The sequence below is a fragment of the Rhea americana genome, unplaced genomic scaffold (assembly GCF_003343005.1).
Source record: "Rhea americana isolate MKP2758 unplaced genomic scaffold, rheAme1 scaffold_302, whole genome shotgun sequence".
NCBI lineage: Eukaryota > Metazoa > Chordata > Aves > Rheiformes > Rheidae > Rhea > Rhea americana.
The window spans coordinates 134624-153855 of record NW_028186427.1 but is presented as its reverse complement, the minus strand read 5'-3'; the positions used below and the strand labels follow the sequence as shown (position 1 = coordinate 153855).

The window sequence follows — 19232 nt, the reverse complement described above, 5'->3', positions numbered from 1 at the left end:
GTTAATTTCAAGACAAATCTTCATAAATTTATGAAGAATATTACATTACAATGTAGCCTGCAACAAGAGCAAAATGAAACTGATAATATGGGAAATCTCTGATGGCTCTTTTCCTCAAAATTTCCCCAGCAAGGATTTCAGTTAATTCACAGGCTTTTTGAAGGAATTGGAGCTTTAGTGGCAACATTACACCTCCTATTCTGCATTCTCCATGCACAGGTATATTCATGGTGAAAGGTTCTGCATGAGGCTACTTCCTTTTGTGTAAATGGTGTCATAAAATTTGTTTCTTACAGTGGTACTTAAAATATGGTAACATAGCCAATGGACAGTATATTTTATGTATTAAAGAATAACATGTAATGGTATGGTAAGACTATTAAACTAATCAGTAATCAGAAGGAGAKAAAAATACATAGGATTGCATGAGTGAATCTAAAGAGATGGAAACATGAGAAGGTCAAGAGAGAAAAATAGACTGTTCAGGACGATAGAACACAAGAGCGTGAATATATGTATATGGCAATATGTATTTATAGAATACGTATTAGGTATCACATAAAACAAAAGCAGGAAGGAGAACAGACAGAAGATAAGCTCATGAAAAAGAACATGAAAAAGGAGGAAGMAACAAAGATGTCTGACAATACGGAAGCATAGGTCATTTCACACAGTTAACTTCCTTGGCATTCATGTGATCTTCTTCTTCAGTTTGTCTTAAATGTTGATATGACTCAGGTGGCCCAAACTCTGATACCGACCCAATACATTGGAGTTTGTGTATGGCTTTGTATTGAAAATGTGAGTTGCAATATATGAGGAAAAAAATCCATCAAAATCCAAGAGGTTTCTCCTGGTCTGAGAAGCACTGAGACTTTTACAACTCTAATCCAAGTCAGCTCAAAACTAGTTCAGACAAGAATCAGTCACTAAGCATTCCAGCTTTTTAAGATAGAGTGGAAGAATCTTCCCTATGACTCTGCAGAGGTATTAGAACAGGGCACTTTACTCAAAGACCATTGTTTTCCCTCAGAATCTCCCAGTCAAGTATTTGTTCTAGTGAAACATTTACTAGCTACCTTTCAGAGTGTTTTAAGGGCCCCATTCCTGAGGTGCTGTCTTCACCGTGGCCGCATCTACACAGACAATGTTAGGAACATTGTCCATCATTAAATTAGCACCTAGCAGTTGTACARCCTCCATGGATTCATCACAGTAGAAAACTTAAAAGGAAAAAGAAAGCTGCCTGCCTATACCAAGGTTCCCCCTGCCATGATAAGTGCTGATGTAGGTATTTCTAAGCATTYGTAGACAAGACTTGAAAATTAATTCATGTTAGAACATATCTTAGTCTTGCTTATGCAAGTTGAGRCCAGAGTGGAACTAAGACAACAGCAATCAGACATAGAAGCAAACTGCATCCAGTAAAGTTGGGTAAATCCCTGCCAGTTTTCTATAACATCTGGGTCGTTTATCAATAGCTGAATAACACTTCAAAGAAAGAAACACWGTGGTGTTCATAGTTAGTTTCCTCTCTTTATAATAAAATCTCTTCTACCTTGTCTTGGGCCTGCCAAAAAGGAAAAGAAAAAGTAAAACAAAAACCAACTAGCCACAAGTGTTCAACTTTTCAAAAGCCTATACTAGTGTTATTCCCTCAGTTCCTTGAATTTCCAGTCAGTGAATTATCAACTAATTTATCACCTCACAGAGAAGGGATTACCTCCTTATCCCTGAAAATGAATGTTGCTGAGCTAGTCTTACCAACCTGAGTCTGTTTTTCCTATTGCTATGTTTGCAGATAAGCCATGACTACAAGACGCTGAAGTTAAAAGTTTAGAACAAAACTGTGCAGACTTTTCAGAATTAGATGTTGGGGAAAAGCCTGATGGCCTTTATCTAAAAATTCATATTTTGTACAATTCTCACTTTTACAATCAAGAACAAAATTTTCAGAGTAAGTGCTGAAAAGCCAACTTTTTTTTTTTTTTTTTTTTTTTTTTTTTTATAACAGTCTCAGCTAGGTGCTGCATGTTCCCAGTGAAATCAGCTATGTAGCTCCCACATCTTTCTGTGTTACCTGTAACACCAGTAAACTAGATTTGAATAGCACCAGTAATAAATTCTCCCACTCTGTTAGCTTAAGAATGCAGGCTGGGGATAGGGAACTACTACATGAAAAAGGGCTCTAATACAGGCAAGTCGTCCCCCTCCCCCCTGTCCCCCTGTCCCCCCCAAAAAAAAAGAAAAAAAAAAGAGAAGTGAGGGAAGTGCCTTCCTTTTGTTTTTCTGTATTTAGCCCAAACACAATCTAATCCTGAACTCTAGATCAGATTTGCTTTACAGTAACTTCCTAGCTATCTCTGTAGGTGGATAGTAAGGTAGATAGTACGATTAGCAGAATCATGGTATCTATGAACTTAGAAATATGTAAAAGGAAATACCAAAAAACGATGCAATTGAATGGAATAACTTCAGAATGTGATGTGGCTAGAACTTTTATCAGATGATTGAATTCATATTTCAACTTATAGTGATTGATTTTTTTTTTTTGCTGGATGTGTGCACGAATTACATTCAATAAAAATACCATACTTTAGGTTGTGCATTATGAGTAGTTTTTGCATTTACAGGATGTTATAGACACAGATTAATTTCAAATTCAACCTCTAATTTTTTAACAGTCCATTGTCCTGCAGTTATGTCCCTGCTACACTTGGAGTTGTTACAAGCAGAGATAAGGCCAGCACATTACTCTCATACAGCTTTTTTTTACCAACCTTGCAGAGGTCCACAAAACAAAGCACGTGCCCATTACGAAGTGAAAGTATCAGAAGCTTTAGTTACATCTGCCTATCTAGCATGACTAAATATTTCACCTRGTTCAGGAGTAAAACACAATCCAGCAGTTACAGGCACGAGGTTCATTTCTGATTCTCCTGCTGTGAAAGAAGTTTACAGCRGCTCTGTAGACACTATCAAGGCCCATGTGCTGGGCTGCTCTGTGCCAGCCCCAGAGAGAAAATAATGTCTATTTTCAGTGCTGGTAATGCTGAAAACTAGATGAACATATTTTAATGAAGAGGGAGAAAGTGCAAGGAAAGAATGAAAAATAATATCCAGTCCAGTCCATCATGTGAAAAAAAATAACAATCTACAGGAAAATCTTGAGATTTGCTTCATAATTTAGGCTCTATCTACATCAGTCTAGGAATACTATTTGATGTAAAAGTTAAACATATGCCTTTTATCTGGTACATGTTAAACCCAGCTTGAAAACGGTTGGACTGGCTAGTGTGTAAACTGTGTTTAAATTCAAGCTGAGCATCAGCAGAAGCTTTCTACAAAGTAGAGAAACAATTACATAGTATAAACTTCCTGTTAAAACTTTTCCTGACACTGCCTTTGAGAACCAAGGAAGGGGACTGTGACATTTAAAATGTCTGACAAAGAAAACAAAACAAAATAACAATCCGTGATTTGATAGCTGCATTCAGTTTATTTTGAATCAAATAAAAAAAATATACTTTGAGAAATAAGTTATTTTTAATCACCTTTTAAGAATGCAGTAACTTAGATGAAATCCTACAGTGGAATTCAGAGCATTCAATGAACAGTCTGTTTCTTTCTAAGAGAGACCATCTGAGACTGCTTTGCAGAAAAGGATTCAACAAAATAACCTTTTTTTCTCATTCACTGGATAAAATGAAGACACAAATGATTATTTAACAAGTAAAAAGAACAATAACAAGAATAAAGATCAGAGAATGTGAAATTCATACTCAAGTCACTTACTATTTGTAGAAATAAAAACAAAATCTTTTTTAATTAGGATTTTCCCATATTTCTTTCCAAACTGTTTCTAACAGAACTACCTATTCAATATATGGTTTAATTTCTGGATTTATACAGTTGATCCAACACTATCAGAAGTAGCTGATAAAACTCTCATTAATTTTCTTGGTGGAAAATCAAGGCCCAGAAAACACTGAGATAATTTTTTTCAGATAGTACTGCTGTCCCAGCCAGTTACAAAATCTACTGTGCGTGAACAATATGCAACATATCATCCTGAAAAATCAGGAACTGACTTACAATAATCCTACTAATTCTCTGTTGAAGTTTATTTCCATGTATCTTTGGATAAAATCCAAGGACTCACAATAGAGTTTAGGTTACAAAAAGACTTTTATCCTTTTTTTGGGGGGAGGGGAGGGAGGGGACCTAAGCTTTCTGTAGTTTGCATAGAAGCACAGATAAGAATTTGCAGACATTTTTCAGCTCCTCCTACCACTACCAGTGACAGATCTACTGGTCTACTGTCTGTATTTTTTCTAATACATCTAAATGTGCACTGTTAATGTGCTATTATTCTATGGTTTTGACTTCCTATTTTCACTTAGGAGGTTGAAGTTATCATATTAGGTTAAGCCATGAGTCCCTCTAATACAAGATCCTAAATGTGATTGTCTGTAACTTGTGAGAGCACTTAACAGTGACCAAGGTGATGGCTCTTACTTGGTGATTATTTATATTCTCTTTGCAGAGACGCAAATAACAACAGTATCTTCAAGGTAGTAAATAATCAGGTTCCTATAATGGCACGATATGGCAGCTACTTAAGAAAAGGCTGCAAAGGCCTTAAGAAATCCCACAAAGGAATAYCCTGCCCAAAGGGCATCTTCTAACATCTCCATGCAGTTGGATTCTGCCTAGCAAGCATGAAGTTTTCACATCTTATCTCCCTTAGCTTAATAAAAGTTATTTAAAACCTGTTTAGCTCCCACACTTCCTGCAGTTTTTGCAGYTGTGCCTTCCACAGAAGAAATAAATACTACTCATTTAAAAAAATGAATTAAATTTGAAATATATTCTAATATAACACACAGAAGAATCTATCTTAACTTGCTTGTATAATTTCAAGAAATATAGCCAAACACCACTGAATCACAGCATGGTTGAGGCTGGAAGGGACCTCTGCAGATCATCTAGTCCAAACCCCTGCTCAAGCAGGGTTACCCAGGGAATGTTGCCCTGAACCCTGTCCAGGAGGCTTTGGAATATCTCCCAGGATGGAGACTCCATAATCTCTGTGGGCAGCCTGCTACAGCTCTCTGTAACCCCCCTCACAGTAAAGAAGTTTTTCCTTATATTCAGATGGAATTTCCCATGTTTCAATTTGTTCCCATTGCCTCTTGTCCTATTGCTGGGCACCACTGTGAAGAGTCTGGCCCCATGCTGTTTATACCCTCTATTCACATATTTATATGCATTGAGAGGATTCCCCTCAGCCTTCTCTACTTTAGCTCTCTCAGCCTTTCCACATATGAAAGATGCTCCAGCCCTTTCATCATCTTAGTTCTTTGATGGACTCTTTCTAGCAGCTCCATGTCTCTCTCATACTGGGGAACCCAGAACTGGACACAATACTCCAGATGTGGCCTCACCAGGGTGGACTAGAGGGAAGGATCACATCCCTCAACCTGCTGGCAACTCTCTTCCTAGTGCACCCCAGGATACYATCRGCCTTCTTGGCCACAAGGGCATATTGCTGGCTCATGGTCAACTTGTCCACCAAAACTCCCAGATCCTTCTCTTCAGAGCTGCTTTCCAGTAGGTCAGCCATGACCAGCTTATGGACTAAATAGATCAAACATGGCTGGGTAGTAATGCAGTCCCAAACACTCCAGGAAGTCCCATTCAACCCATGTAATACTGTCAGGCTACTTGACAGGAGAGCAGGCCACACTGCCCGAAATACAATTTGGAGCATATGCTTTTAAGGAGGGACCATTTTGCTTCTACTGCCCTTAAAAGATGTGCGCCCCGGCCCTTCTCCTGTTCTATGTCTCTGCACATTAGCTGCAGCTTGCTGGTGGATTACAGGTCAGACTAACCATGGCCACACAGAGAGAGCAGTGACAGCGCTGTGAAAGTGTGTGGCATGGCCTAAGTAGGTTCTGTCTTTCCCTGGGCAGAGTTTGCAGCCCTTATGGTGTAGAAACTATGTGTGGATGCTGGGACAGAGAGAGCTATACACTTAATGGCCGTCTTTTTCTTTCTTTTTTTCTTTTTTTTTTTTCCATTTTCTATTTGCAAACTGCTTTATACAGTTATTTTAAGCTCTTAGTGTTCATTGATTTTTCTTATTGAGCTGTATATGTAAGAGATCCAGGTACCCTGACTTCCCCAGCATATAAAATGAAGTTGAGCAATGTTTTCAAGTTACTTCTAACTATTAATTTATTAACAGTCCCATCTAGTCCCTAACCTTTATTAGCTGCCTCCAGTGCTCACCGGAGTCCTCTCATGATAATCAGAGCAATGAATGTCATTTCATGCTGCACATCACCTTATCCAGATTAATCATGAATATTTGTTAAATTTTGAGCAGTACAGATCCCTTAGGAAACCTCACTGTTATGATTGTTTTGGAAAACACTTATCATTAATCACCATTAGTGCTTCTCTGTCCCTCCTTTTTTTTCTTTCCTTTTTTTTTTTTTTTTTTAATTTTTTTTTAAGGAAAGGTACCATTTGTTCTCTTCCAGTGTTAGGTCACCTTGTCTTTTGTTTTGATGAGCAACTTTCTTAACACTTCTGTAGCTTCAGTCTCAAATTTCTTCCTTTTTTTTTTTTTTTTTTAATTTTTTTTTAAGGAAAGGTACCATTTGTTCTCTTCCAGTGTTAGGTCACCTTGTCTTTTGTTTTGATGAGCAACTTTCTTAACACTTCTGTAGCTTCAGTCTCAAATTTCTTCAGAGGTTTTGTTACTTTGCCSGTAAGTATTTGGTGTTAATTGCTATTTATTTCACCTATTTGTTCATGAGCACATTCTTTTTGATAACTCCACTTTCTGGTTACACCTTCTACCAAGAAAATGTATTCACCTATTTTCCTTTGCAATGAAGAYTGACATTGTTTCCCTACTTGCATTCATTTTATCTTTTTCTATGGCTCCCTATATATATCTCAGCAGTTTAGTCCACTAATTCTCTAATAAACTTCCTGATTTTGCTATACTTGATTTCTCYTTACTTATTTACATCTTTTACCTTCTGCTACTTCCTTACACTTCTTATCTTCATATGACCTGCCAGTTTTGTATACCTCTGTGCTGACCTTCATGACTTGACTTCATAAGTTTTCCACCTTTGAGACTACCAAACACAACATTTCTTGCCTGCATAGCTTCATGCAAACCTCACAACTAATTGCTGTTACTCACGTAGCCTGCACAGTGGATCTAAGGTTTTTAATTAAGACTATATGAACTGAAAGATCTATTTGGTCATGTAGCCAGGTTCTCCATTATCACAATGCTATATTTCATGAAACCTGTTTAGGAAGATTTTTGCTTCAGCTAAGCCTGTGTGAAGACACACCAGCAGTCGTCTCCTCATGGTTACAGACTTCCTTCTCATTTCTGACACTTTCTTCTGATTTATAGCCTGAACTTGTTCACAAATAGCTTATACCCTTTTGTTTTTGTGATAATGATGTAATTTTCTTAAACCATTCTTTTTTTCCCTAATGTTACATAGTTCTTCCAGTACCATAGGCAGATCTACATGGATTCTAATGGTGCCTACTGAAATATGTTATCAGAAACCTTTAGTAGGATACTTCACCTTCTGGTTATTAAAAAAACAAAACCAAAAAAAGCTTTGTAAGACTAGTCCAAAAACTGAACCATAATGACTTCCACTAATAGTCTTCTTGTGTTTTATGATGTCCTTACCCAGTAAGGACAGCCCTGTCTTATTACTAGCTGAATTTAGACCTCAGTGAAGAAAAAAACCTCTTCCTGTGTTTTTAAAGAGTCACCACCAGTTGAAGCAAGAATCCAGACACTAAGGAACTGCCTCTCTAGTCTGTCCAGGATATGTCTGAGCAGACTCTGGGAGGCTAAAACTGATCATATTACTTGCATTTGCCTTTTGAATCATTCACAATGGGATGCACTCAATGTTTTTTTTCCTGGTCAGAAAACTGACAGCATATTTTACATCCTAACACATTCTATTCTGTGGACCTCTCAACAGTGGTGTTCTGCTGGTCTGCCATTTTGAATTGTTCATAGACAGATGTTACACTATCCCTAAAGAAAAAGCTTTTGCTAATTTCTTCTAACCAGTATTACTTGGGAAAAAATTTAATTGTCGTATCAAACAGTATCTTATGCTTTTACCAAATCTAGCAAAAATTGAAAGATTTATTGAAGAAACTCAGAGATAAATACAATGTCTTATGCAACAAGATGGTACAAGAAACACTTTTTTGAATAGTGTCTTAAAGTATGCTATATGAACATGAATATGAACATATTATTTGCTTTTGATCTTGGGCAACTTCCTGAGCAAAACACAAAATCCTTCATATTGAACTTGTTTAGATGAACTGGCTAGAGTTTGGTTTCATCCAGCTCAAGGAAGCTTTCTTTATTTGCCACATATTTAATGATCAGCATTTAAAAAGCTTACAGCATTACAATGAGCTCATTAAATAGGAGATTTTAGGTCCTTGCTCTCAGTAGGTGAACAATTAACAAAATAAATTAGCAATTAAAAATGTGACCAACATACAGGTCAAGGTTCCCAGCTGATAGGTCATGACACAACATAATAGCCCCAAGTCACATTCAAGGAAGTGTGTGAGTAGGCAACTATTACCTCTATGGGCAGTTAGAACATAATGAAGTTTAAACAGTTAGGGACAGATTGTCATAATTATGCCAAATAATTCTTTTTTGAAGGAACAGTCCCATTGCAAGTGTGGTAGAATGTGGCCCTTATGGAACTGAGCAGCTCTGAAAGAAAAATGGGAACAGTCAAAAATAATATTTCAAAATGAGAGCAAAGTCAACTTTAGAAACACCTTGAAATACAGTAGAGGATATAAAACAGGACAGCAGATATATCAGAAAACTCTTTGAGTTCCTATGCAAAGATATCAGATTGAAGGCTAGGTCTGAAAGATAGTCTTCACGGTCAAGTTAATACTCCTCACAGACTGAACTCAGCTAAGGATTACTGTGTTTAGGATGCTCTCTCAGTACAAATACTCCACCCTGAATACAAATATAGTTCAAATACAGCTGAACAGAATATACTAGAGCTAGGGAATAAAAGAGTCTCTGCTCCTGTTACAAACCTTTCCAACTAATGTTAAAAGGGCAGCAATAATTATACATAGAATGAGCAGTAATTTCCTGACCAGTAAGGCTGTTTTGACTAAAATGATTGCCTGAGGTCTAAAAATCCACCAGTTGATTTTACAGGACAAATTAAAAAAGCATTCCAGGACATGAAAATAAGGTAAAAATTAATTCCTATTAAAGGCATAATCCTCCACATTTAAAATTACTATATTAAAAATAAAGACAGAAGGAATTGTTTATCTTTCTATTAAGTTTAATGTATTTTTGAAGACAATTTTAAATGTTTGAAGACAATTTTATTTTTAATATAGTAAACTATATTCTAATAATATAGGAAAACTGAGTGAAATGAAGAAGTAGTAAAAAATGCTGAGTTCATTCATTTCACACAATAAATTTTAGAAAAATGATTCCTTTTGAGCTTCACTTTAACATGATAAGTGAATTAAAACAAAGATCTCAATTTGGGGATATTTTGGCTTTTACTTATAGAGATAAGGAACAGCAAAGAAATGACTTGCTAATACATATGGAAGCAGTTCTTCTGGTGCCAAGATAAATTCTGCAAGGAATTATCCAAGGCTGAATAGACAACAGAACATGTTCTTCTCCTTGACTGAGGTCCACTGTACAAAGAAAAAGGAGAAGATGGAGAAGAAAATTTAAAGAAGCCCCATAGGAGGTTCAGATGCTTTGATAACTTCTTTATGCTATAGGAAATTCCTGTTCTTTTCCAAAACTGTTTCTTGCAGGGCATGGCAAGGAGGTACTATTGGTTGTTTCTTATTGGGAAGTGCATGGGAGACTGGAGGCACTAGGGGAATAGGCTAGAGGGATAGTTATCAAGGCTGCTCTAAGACATGGGGTAGGGAAGTGTTTCCCTTTCCAACCTTGGTGGGTTGCCTTGGTTCCTRCACCTTTCGCTCCTCCCTGGTGAGATCCTAATCAGTCCAACTGGATTGACATGGGACTACTGGGGAAGTAGTCCTGATTACATTAGTAAATTAAAATCAAAACCAGGACACTCCAATTTAGCAGTAATGCCCACAGATAAAAAATTCAGTATGAAGTATCAAGGAGCTCTCGCTTAATACCTAAAATTACTGTAATTTGAGTGAAGTTAAGAAACACATGGCTAGTTTCTGCTGAAAGCAAGTACTACTGTGCACCCTACAAGTCTTCACACAGTTGCCAGAGCCTCATGGTGAAGGAAAGGCTCCAGTAGCTTGATAAGACAAGAGTTTCATGATGGAGGACAGCTCTTGCAAATAATTTCAGAAATTCAAATACATTGTTTACATGTACTATGAATTCAGTTCATCTTAGATTCTCTAGTTGAGATTATTTGTATTAATAAGTCAGAATCAGTCTAAGGTGAAACAGTCCCTATTGCTAAAAGCAAATAGCAAAAAAAAAAAAAAAAAAAAGTTCTACACGTAAAGGATTAAGTCTTTGCTTATATCCCTCAGTGATATATTTTGGATTCCAAAGCTTTTTCATGGATGAGATGGAGAAGAAGCAGATAGATAGAAACCTATTTCTATGAGAATGCTGATGAAATTACTTGTAACTCACCTATTTCTCCAAATACAAAACCTTTTGTGGAGTTTTACACATGGCGGAACGAGTCTTTGAGCATTAGTAGTGCTAGTCAGAAAGAAGAAAGTGCAATCTTCACCAATCCCAGTTGGGAGTTTCTGGCTTAGACAACAGAGAGCAAAATACTTTGCACGTGTCCTTACTGGGTGCACTCTTTCCTGCCCACAAAGAAAATATGTTGCTCAGCAATCCAGCTACATGATTTATTTTTCCACAGATTTATGAAGAGCAAAGTCCAGCCTAATTTCTATCACTCTTTTTGCAAATGGCTCTGAGATACTGCTGTTATTGAATATCCTTTAACATGGATTTTGATTTTTCTCTTTACTCACAGCTTTTCTGATGAAGTAATACATTAACTTTCATGCCTTCTTCATTGTCTCACTTGAGAGGTGAAGTACACAGTGATAATAGCAGAAGGAATAGTGGATTGAGCAATGTCCTTATACTGCAAAATGTAGTACATGGAAAACAGCTTTGATGTTTTGAAATGGGGTAGGAAGGTGATAGTAAGGCAGCTATTTTTTCAGTTATGCATTAGTGTTTTGTACTGTATACACAAGGAAAATGAGAAAGGTTAGCTTTGCTAAGCATGCAAAAGGAAGTTTACAAGGAGATTAGCTTAAGCTAATCTGCCACACTGAAGAAAGAAAAAGAAGAAAAAATCCTGAGCTGTCTAAGGTTGTATTTGAAACTGCTCACAACTGAAATGTTCTAGCTACTGCTAATGACTATCTGTTTCAAGAAAAAAGGGAGGGTAGAAATAAAACGCAAATTTTCTCCTAATTAAAAAACAACATACCAGAATGTCATACACATAGAATAACATGATACAATGTACAAAACCATATCAACATAAGATTCTATGCTTTACGTAGAAAAAAATGGGTTATCTGTTAGCATGGGGTAATATGTCTAAAAGTATCTGTGTGAAAATTCATTAGTGAGTGAGCAGTAAGAATTCAGTGTGAGCCAAATGTTACACCATGTACATGCAGAGAAGTGTCTGCTTTTTTGTCTGCTTGTACCACATATGAGCTTAATTTCACTATAGGAAATAAAATTATTTATGCTCAGATAAAATCAGAGGCAAGAGAAAGCTTATATCTGAAAAATGTGTATGTGGACTTAATTCTATATGAAATAGTGTAGCATCTTCATATATAGGAAAAGGCCAGGATAGTTTCTGAAAAAAAAAATATTGGGGTGAAAAAGCACTAACCCAACAGAAATACCTAGTTGAACTGACATTGCTTTATACCAGTGTAAATGAATGTGGACAGGTCAGTCATACTTGTGTTCCAAAACACAGTGTTGTGAACTGCTAGACTCCATAGTTTTCTGCTAGTATTGCTTTTTCCACTCATCTCTGGAAATTTGGCACCTAATACTCTGCTAGACCTGACCGAGTGAAAGATGAACAAAACTCAAGATGGAAAGTTGCAGCTGAATTTTCCTTAAATATGTGGATTCTGCACTTTCTGCTATGTCAGCTAGTACCTAAGTAGCATTTCACTGTTTTCATTTCAGTAATGAGATTTTAGTTTGCCAATAAATAAATCTGCTTGGTGATTTATTCATACTGCAGTAATACTCCAATCTGATGTGTACTTCCCGATGCACAAGGTTGCTTATCAGGCTTCTTTCATTCACGGCTTAGCAACTGTTTCTGACGCTACAGCATGACAGTGCTGCAGGAGCTGTTGGATATGGCACTACATCACTGGACTACCGTCACAAAACATCTATCATATGCAGGTATGTAGACCAGCTCCTACCGATGTTCGCAATGTTGGAGTCCTCCATCCTGTGACACAGAACAGGCTACACCAGGCAGTACTAGGAAAATGGTGGCTACAGACCACTTACCCTTACTTTTTCTGAACATAACAGCTTCAGGACCCATATGCAAGCTCAGCTTCCACCCTCAGCAGCAGGTTTATCTTGGACCGGTTTTAATCTTTACTTCTTAATCACAATAAATAGAAGGAAACTTCAGACTTTCTCCTGCTGTTTTTGCATCCTCATCTTTCAAACACCAAGGGAATATGCCTTGAAATGTTTCACTATGCTTTTTAGTAAGGTAAACCACATGTTATATTTCTTAGGAAAGTCTGAAGAATAAAGAAGCCCTACCAAGTGTTCAAAATGAAATGTTTTGCCTCGAAGGAAAAAGCTATATATTAAAAAAAAAAAAAAAAAAAAAGCTTTTTCTTCAGCACAAATATTCAAGACATGAAAACAAGATGTACTTCTGTTACTGAAATGCTTAGGAACATAAGGTTGCAAATAAGATTAATGTATTATGTACTAAAGAATTGCCACTCCCCTTTGCCCCATGATAAATGTGACAGCCCTTTCTTTAGACTCATACATGAAGAGTAATACCCTTGTCCTCAAACCAGAGCATGGCTGAAAGTTGACTGAATTAACTGAGGCAGAGAGGGTGATGGCGAGGTAAATGACAAGGTATTTATCTTTTGCTGAGTTCAATCCCATATCTGTCACACTGAGAAAAGATGAGTGGTTTCTGAGCTTGATATAATTTTTATTTCTAATAAAATCTGGGAAGATTGCATAAGTTTTTCTAAATACTATCAAGAAAAAAAAGTAATATAAGCCATCTCTTTTAAGTTTTCACCCCTGTAGAGCTCTCTTATGTCTGTCCATCCATAACACCCTGCACAACCACCAAAACCCAAGCTAGCTCCCATCTTCCTTGTTTTCCTTTCATTCTTTTTGTTCTAGAATTATAAGTTTGCTGTATTAGAGATTGTGGAACGCACACAAAAAAAAGAAGAAGAATAGATACTAACAAAGTAGAAAAAAGATACATATTTCAAACTCTCAGCAACTATGGATAGCTGCTCTATACTTTTTTTTTTTTTTTTTTTTTTTTNTTTTTTTTTTTTTAACTTGTGAGATATAAGCATATACAGATCAGCAATGATGTAGCACCTGGCCTAGATACAATGAAGATTTACAGGATTATTGGAGGCAGATAGGAAGGTGGCTCCGTAATTTGAAGCAATACTTAGCATAGCACTGAACAGATCAGAGCAACGGAGACTATTTATCTCATCTAGAAGCTACCTTGTTAGTGGAAGAAAAATAAGCCATGCTATGCATTTTTCCTTTACCCATCTAAAAGGTAGTATCCTCTAACAGTCACTGTACTCCATAGGGCAACATATAGAGCCACAGATAAGTCACCCTGAGGTCCTCTTGAATCTTTATAGAGCAAAGTCTAAAAAAATCTTACATTGCCTGTTCATGCTACGAGATTATGACTAATAGCCATATTTACAGAATCTGTCAGGCAGTAGTTTATGACAAAATCCTTTTACCGAATGGAAGAACTGTTATCAGAAGACCTCTTGAACTGTGGCCAAATATTTATCTCCTCTATGGTAACAAATGAACATAAATTAAGAAATAAATACTTTAGTGAAAAGATCTGTATAGCGACCGAATGTTAAGATGTCCATGGAACCATTACTTTCTAGTCTCTTTCCTTTTTCCCTCACAATCTAATTATATAATTTCTATGCAATATATATAATAACAACCTCATTTGTCTCTTCCTTCCTGTCCTTTCTCTCACAGTACTTTTTTGTCCTACTTTTTAATCTTTTTTTCCCTTATTGATCAATACACTGATCAATACAAAACTGTTTTTTATTTGAATGTGGACTGTCTTACTCAGCTCATCATGGYTGAAAAACTGCATGCAACTTAAATTAGTTGTTTACCTATAAATGTATCTATTGATTGCACTTCCACATGGCAACTATTATGGTAGAAAATATTACAGTAATGCATGAAAATAAACATAGTATTTATGGAATATTTCTGCTTAGGAAAAAAAAGAGTACTCTATCCTTCACTAATGATCATCCACTTCAACTAATCTAAATAGATAACAGAGCTCAAATACCCTCCAAAAATGTACCCTGAAATAATACCAGTCTGAAAGGGGAAATGCCATCTTAGCTAAAGTACGATCTTCCACCATCCATTTTGAAGTGAAACAAAGATGGGAGATAAATGAGTATCATACAAGAAAGTGACAGGAGACCACCATGGTCATAACTGCCAAGGACTCAGAGATTTCCTAGTCTTTCCTGAAGGGGAGGAAAGGACTGTAATGATGACACCGCATAGTTCTGTCTGAGTTTTGTTTTGCTTTTCTGTAGGAGGACCATGGGAGGCTTCCTGAGAAAATCCTGTTATAAATGGGGAAGCTGAGCTGGGATAAAAAAAAAGTACCAGCGTTGCAATTGAAGCAAGCGAAAGACCCAGAAATAACACCTACTTCATTCAGAGAAGRGCTGCAGAAGTGTGCTTTCTGCTATGCAGTTGTAAGCAGAAGAGGAATGTGGAGCAGATCTATCACCATGTTTTGCAAGAATTAGGGAACAGCACATCCAGCACCTCCAGGTTTGCACATGTTCCTACTGAATTAGCTACATACAGCTTGAATTTGGCAGTACCAGTTAATAGTCCTCACTACAGGACATTCTAGTTAAGTAATACTATTCCTTGGAACATCAGTTCATCACAGAGAATGATTTAATTTAATTGAAACAAGAGGTGGACCTTGCACTGTATCAGTTAGCAGAAGGCAGAAGAGTGGGCGACAGCTTATCCAAACCAGTGAAAGCAAATAGGAGCCATTCTGATCAGAAAAAGTCTGGGTTAGAGGAGAGTTGAACTTTCTCCTGGCATCTTGTCATTCCTTTCTTTAACTCACAATGGCATGGCCCAGTATTAACACCATATAGTCCCCTCCCTTCTGTATGTTAGCATTCTCCACTTAATCAAAGTACACTAGTTCCATCAAGAGAGGCAGCAGAAGCGTTGCTTTCTTTGACCATGTACAGTGCACATAAAGTTCCTTACTCCTATGGACACTGCCAATCCAGAGACCAGGTTCTGCAGGTCTGGCTCTAAAGCAGACACAGTGCCCAGTAAAAATATTACTGAACTAGATGTCTATGTCACAGGAGACTATTCCTGTATTCTTCCTTCCCAGCCCTCAGCTTCTGGGACAGTTACACCATGGGAGCAGGGATTTAAGCATTAAACACAGTCACTYCTCACTGGCTGACCCAGTTTGAAAGGTTACTTTTTCCCAGTCCCACTACTGTCCCAAAGTTGTCCCCAAAACTAAGACAACAGAATGGCAYGTGTGAGGATCTTAACTGCTTCAGAGCTAAAGCTGGCAACTTAATTCAAAACGGGTCCTACAGTAATTTAGACTAACTCTCTATGCAATGAAACAGAAGAGGAAGCATTCAAACACCATTTCATTTCATTCAATCTGCCATGAATGCAGTTAAACAACTAAATAAAAGTTAAGTGAATGTACATCTAAGCTGTTGAGGCTTGAAAATCTACCTACAGATTTCTAGCAGTATTGCTACACCACTGCAGTAGAAGTATTTAATTGTAATACATCCATACTGCACTTAGTTTTGGTTATTACATATATTAAATCATCACATTACAATTATACCTCCAGTACATGTGTTAGTATTAATGTACTTATATTAACATAAATCCATCTTATACCAACCTATGTCATCTTGTCCCTGAATATCATTATACAACTGACCCAATATAACAATATCCATGTCAATGAAGGAGTTGCAATGTTTTAACTGTGACAAAGTACGTGACATAAAAACAAAACTGTGTTTAGATAAGTTGCTGCAGTAGTTTACAATCTGTTTACACTTGGGAAATTTTCATAACCACCAGTAAAATTTTACTGGCTCAAGAATTTATAGGTCTCTGAATATTTCATACTTTTCTTCAAAAGCCAACTTTTTGAAGGAAGTAAATCCATAAAGCTTCTATAAGCAACATGAAATAGGTTGCCTAGAGAGGTTGTGGAGTCTCCTTCTCTGGAGATATTCAAAGCCCGCCTGGATGCAACCCTGTCTAACATGCTCTAGGTGACTCTGCTTGAACAGGGGGGTTGGACTACATGATCTCCAGAGGTGCCTTCCAACCTTACAGATTCTGTGATCCTCTTTTCATTTTTTTAAAAATGTAGTAGATGCAGAGAAAATGTTTAAAAATATAACCAAATGATTTTTAAAACCAGCACATAATCTACTTGGGAATTTTTGTTTCTTCAGTTCTAGTATTTGGGATTGGCAAAAGGGAAAGACATTTTTCCCTTTAATAAATAAATGCAGAAGAACTCACCTAGGCATGTATTAGTAAATCTAAAATGACTTCTTTTACTTTCAGTTATTGAAAAGAGAAACCTCCCCAGATCTACCCACTTTAAAACCCTGCTTTTGCTTAGACCTTTCAGAACATCTTTCAGTTTTCTTCTTCCATGAGCAGTCATTAACTATTCGTGCCTTAATTAAAAATGATTCCACCTGAGGTCTTGCATTCCATCCTGGCTCTTCCTTGTCAGCCTGCAGTTTCAGTATTTATGACTTTACAGTGCTTTACATTGCAGCCAACTGGGTATCACCTCACCCTTTTCATAGAGCTGAATGGTTTGTAAACTCTTTTATAAAAGGAATCAAAATATTATAACACAGTTCAGCCAGCCAGCCATACTTTCCAGTTTACAAAGACTGTTTTTAATAGTCTATAATTGTAAATGGATTCCACTTGGTAGCAAGATAAAGAATAATGAGAGCCCTTAGCCCCTTGGGACATTAGTTTACTTGCACTAAAAGTAAACAAAGAATATTCAGATAAAAAATGTTCTTCTAAGTATTTGGACATGGCATTTCATCTTGAAAGAGAATGGGCTATACAGAGGCTACAGAAAAACAGTCATCAGTCCATTTCTGAAGTTACCACTTCAGAGCAATTAAAACATGGCAAATAGAGAGGAAAGGAGTTTTGAACTCAAAGCATTTCTTTAAGTAAGCTGATGGTGAAACTCACTGACTTTTGATAGACATCCAGTGACAAGAGCCAAAATCACTGGAAATTGGACTTTGTTACAGCTGGGTCCAAATAATGAATCATGATTTTCAATACTGACATCCCTACTACAACTCTCTACCACTCAATATTCCACAAAACCAAAGGAGTCCTTGCTAAGCCTTTCTGCTGCAGAAGTGGTGTACCTTGGTTGTGCCTAGAACTTGTCAGCCTGTGGTCTGCTGCATTACCACATGAGAGACTCTCAATAAATTTGGGGTTTTGTAGATTGCTCTYAGTAATAAGAGGCTTTAGTTCTGAAAACAGTAAATCAATGTTTTCAACAACCCTACAACTACAATATTAAAAGGATCGCATTGTTCTACAGAGAACGCCGAGCACTTTGCACACAGGTGCCTGCGAGTAATTGATGGCAGAGATCCTCTCTTAGGTATGCATGCCTGCAGTGTATTCAACTCAGGGCCATTCTCAAAATGCCATTGTTTTCTTATGTAATTCACACAAGTTGCCATTGTATATTTGCTGTTCACCAGGGGATGTAATCCGAATCTTGTAGAATTATACTGTCCTGATATCTTCTTCCTTACTCTAAATAATTAAGACTTGCGACTCGCAGGACTTGGGGGAGGGGAAGGAGAGAAGAGAAACGTGTTTCAGGGAGGCAAGAAGGACAGGGAAAGGACGAGGGGCATATAAGAGTAAAATGGAAACAAAATGCAGAAACAACATCCATTTATAGATTGTAAATTTAATAMAGACACAGCTTACACTGTTGTGCCTAGAACTGGAAATGCTAAGCTATTACTCCATGTTGGAAACCTGCTTTTTGGTTGTCTACAACATGTACGTAAGTTAATTCCCCAGAAGGCAGAGATCATACTCTACTTAATATTGCCAGCTTTAAGGTATTCTCAACAGCATTCTACAAGAGGAAATACAGTGTCTTACCAACATGAAGATACCTCAGTTATATAATACAGTCGCCAACACAAATGGATAGCATTTTTATGTAATTGCTTTGCTACCGTAAGAGAGATAATAAAGAGATATATCCAGGAAGGAAGGAAATGTAGGTGCCTCCTTTATAAATGCCAACCCATCCCAGCTTCCGCTGAGATCCATGAAAAAAAAATGTCCAAGTCCTTATCGCTTCTGAAACAATAAAGCAAGAAATACAGTACAAGACATTTCTCTTTATCAAGTATCTTCCCTTAGGCTAGGGTTTAGGTTATGGGGGAAGGTTACCAAGACCAGTCTTACTAGTCACAGTGCAGAGTCATTTTTCACTTTATCACTTGGTGCTAATGAAAACAGCACTTTACGAGCGCTACAGTCATGACAAGGCTGGTACTTCATCCTTTCACTTTGCAGGCTTAGTAGTATCCTCACCATCTGAGTCTCTCACACCCTTTTCAGTTAAACATTTTCCATAAAGTTCTGCTAAGCATCCTTCAACATTTCTTCCTATATGTATTATTTACTGATAAGGGACAAACAGAATGGCCAACAGAACAGTTATTCTTAAATTTTGTTTTTTTTTTTTTTTTTTTTT

The 19232-nt window shown here is 37.0% G+C and overlaps 1 protein-coding gene across 1 annotated transcript in view; it reads right to left on the bottom strand.

The window, feature by feature from the left end:
* Nucleotides 1–19232, bottom strand: part of SLC9A3 (solute carrier family 9 member A3) — a 50983-nt gene that overhangs the window by 26258 nt on the left and 5493 nt on the right. The window lies entirely within an intron of this gene.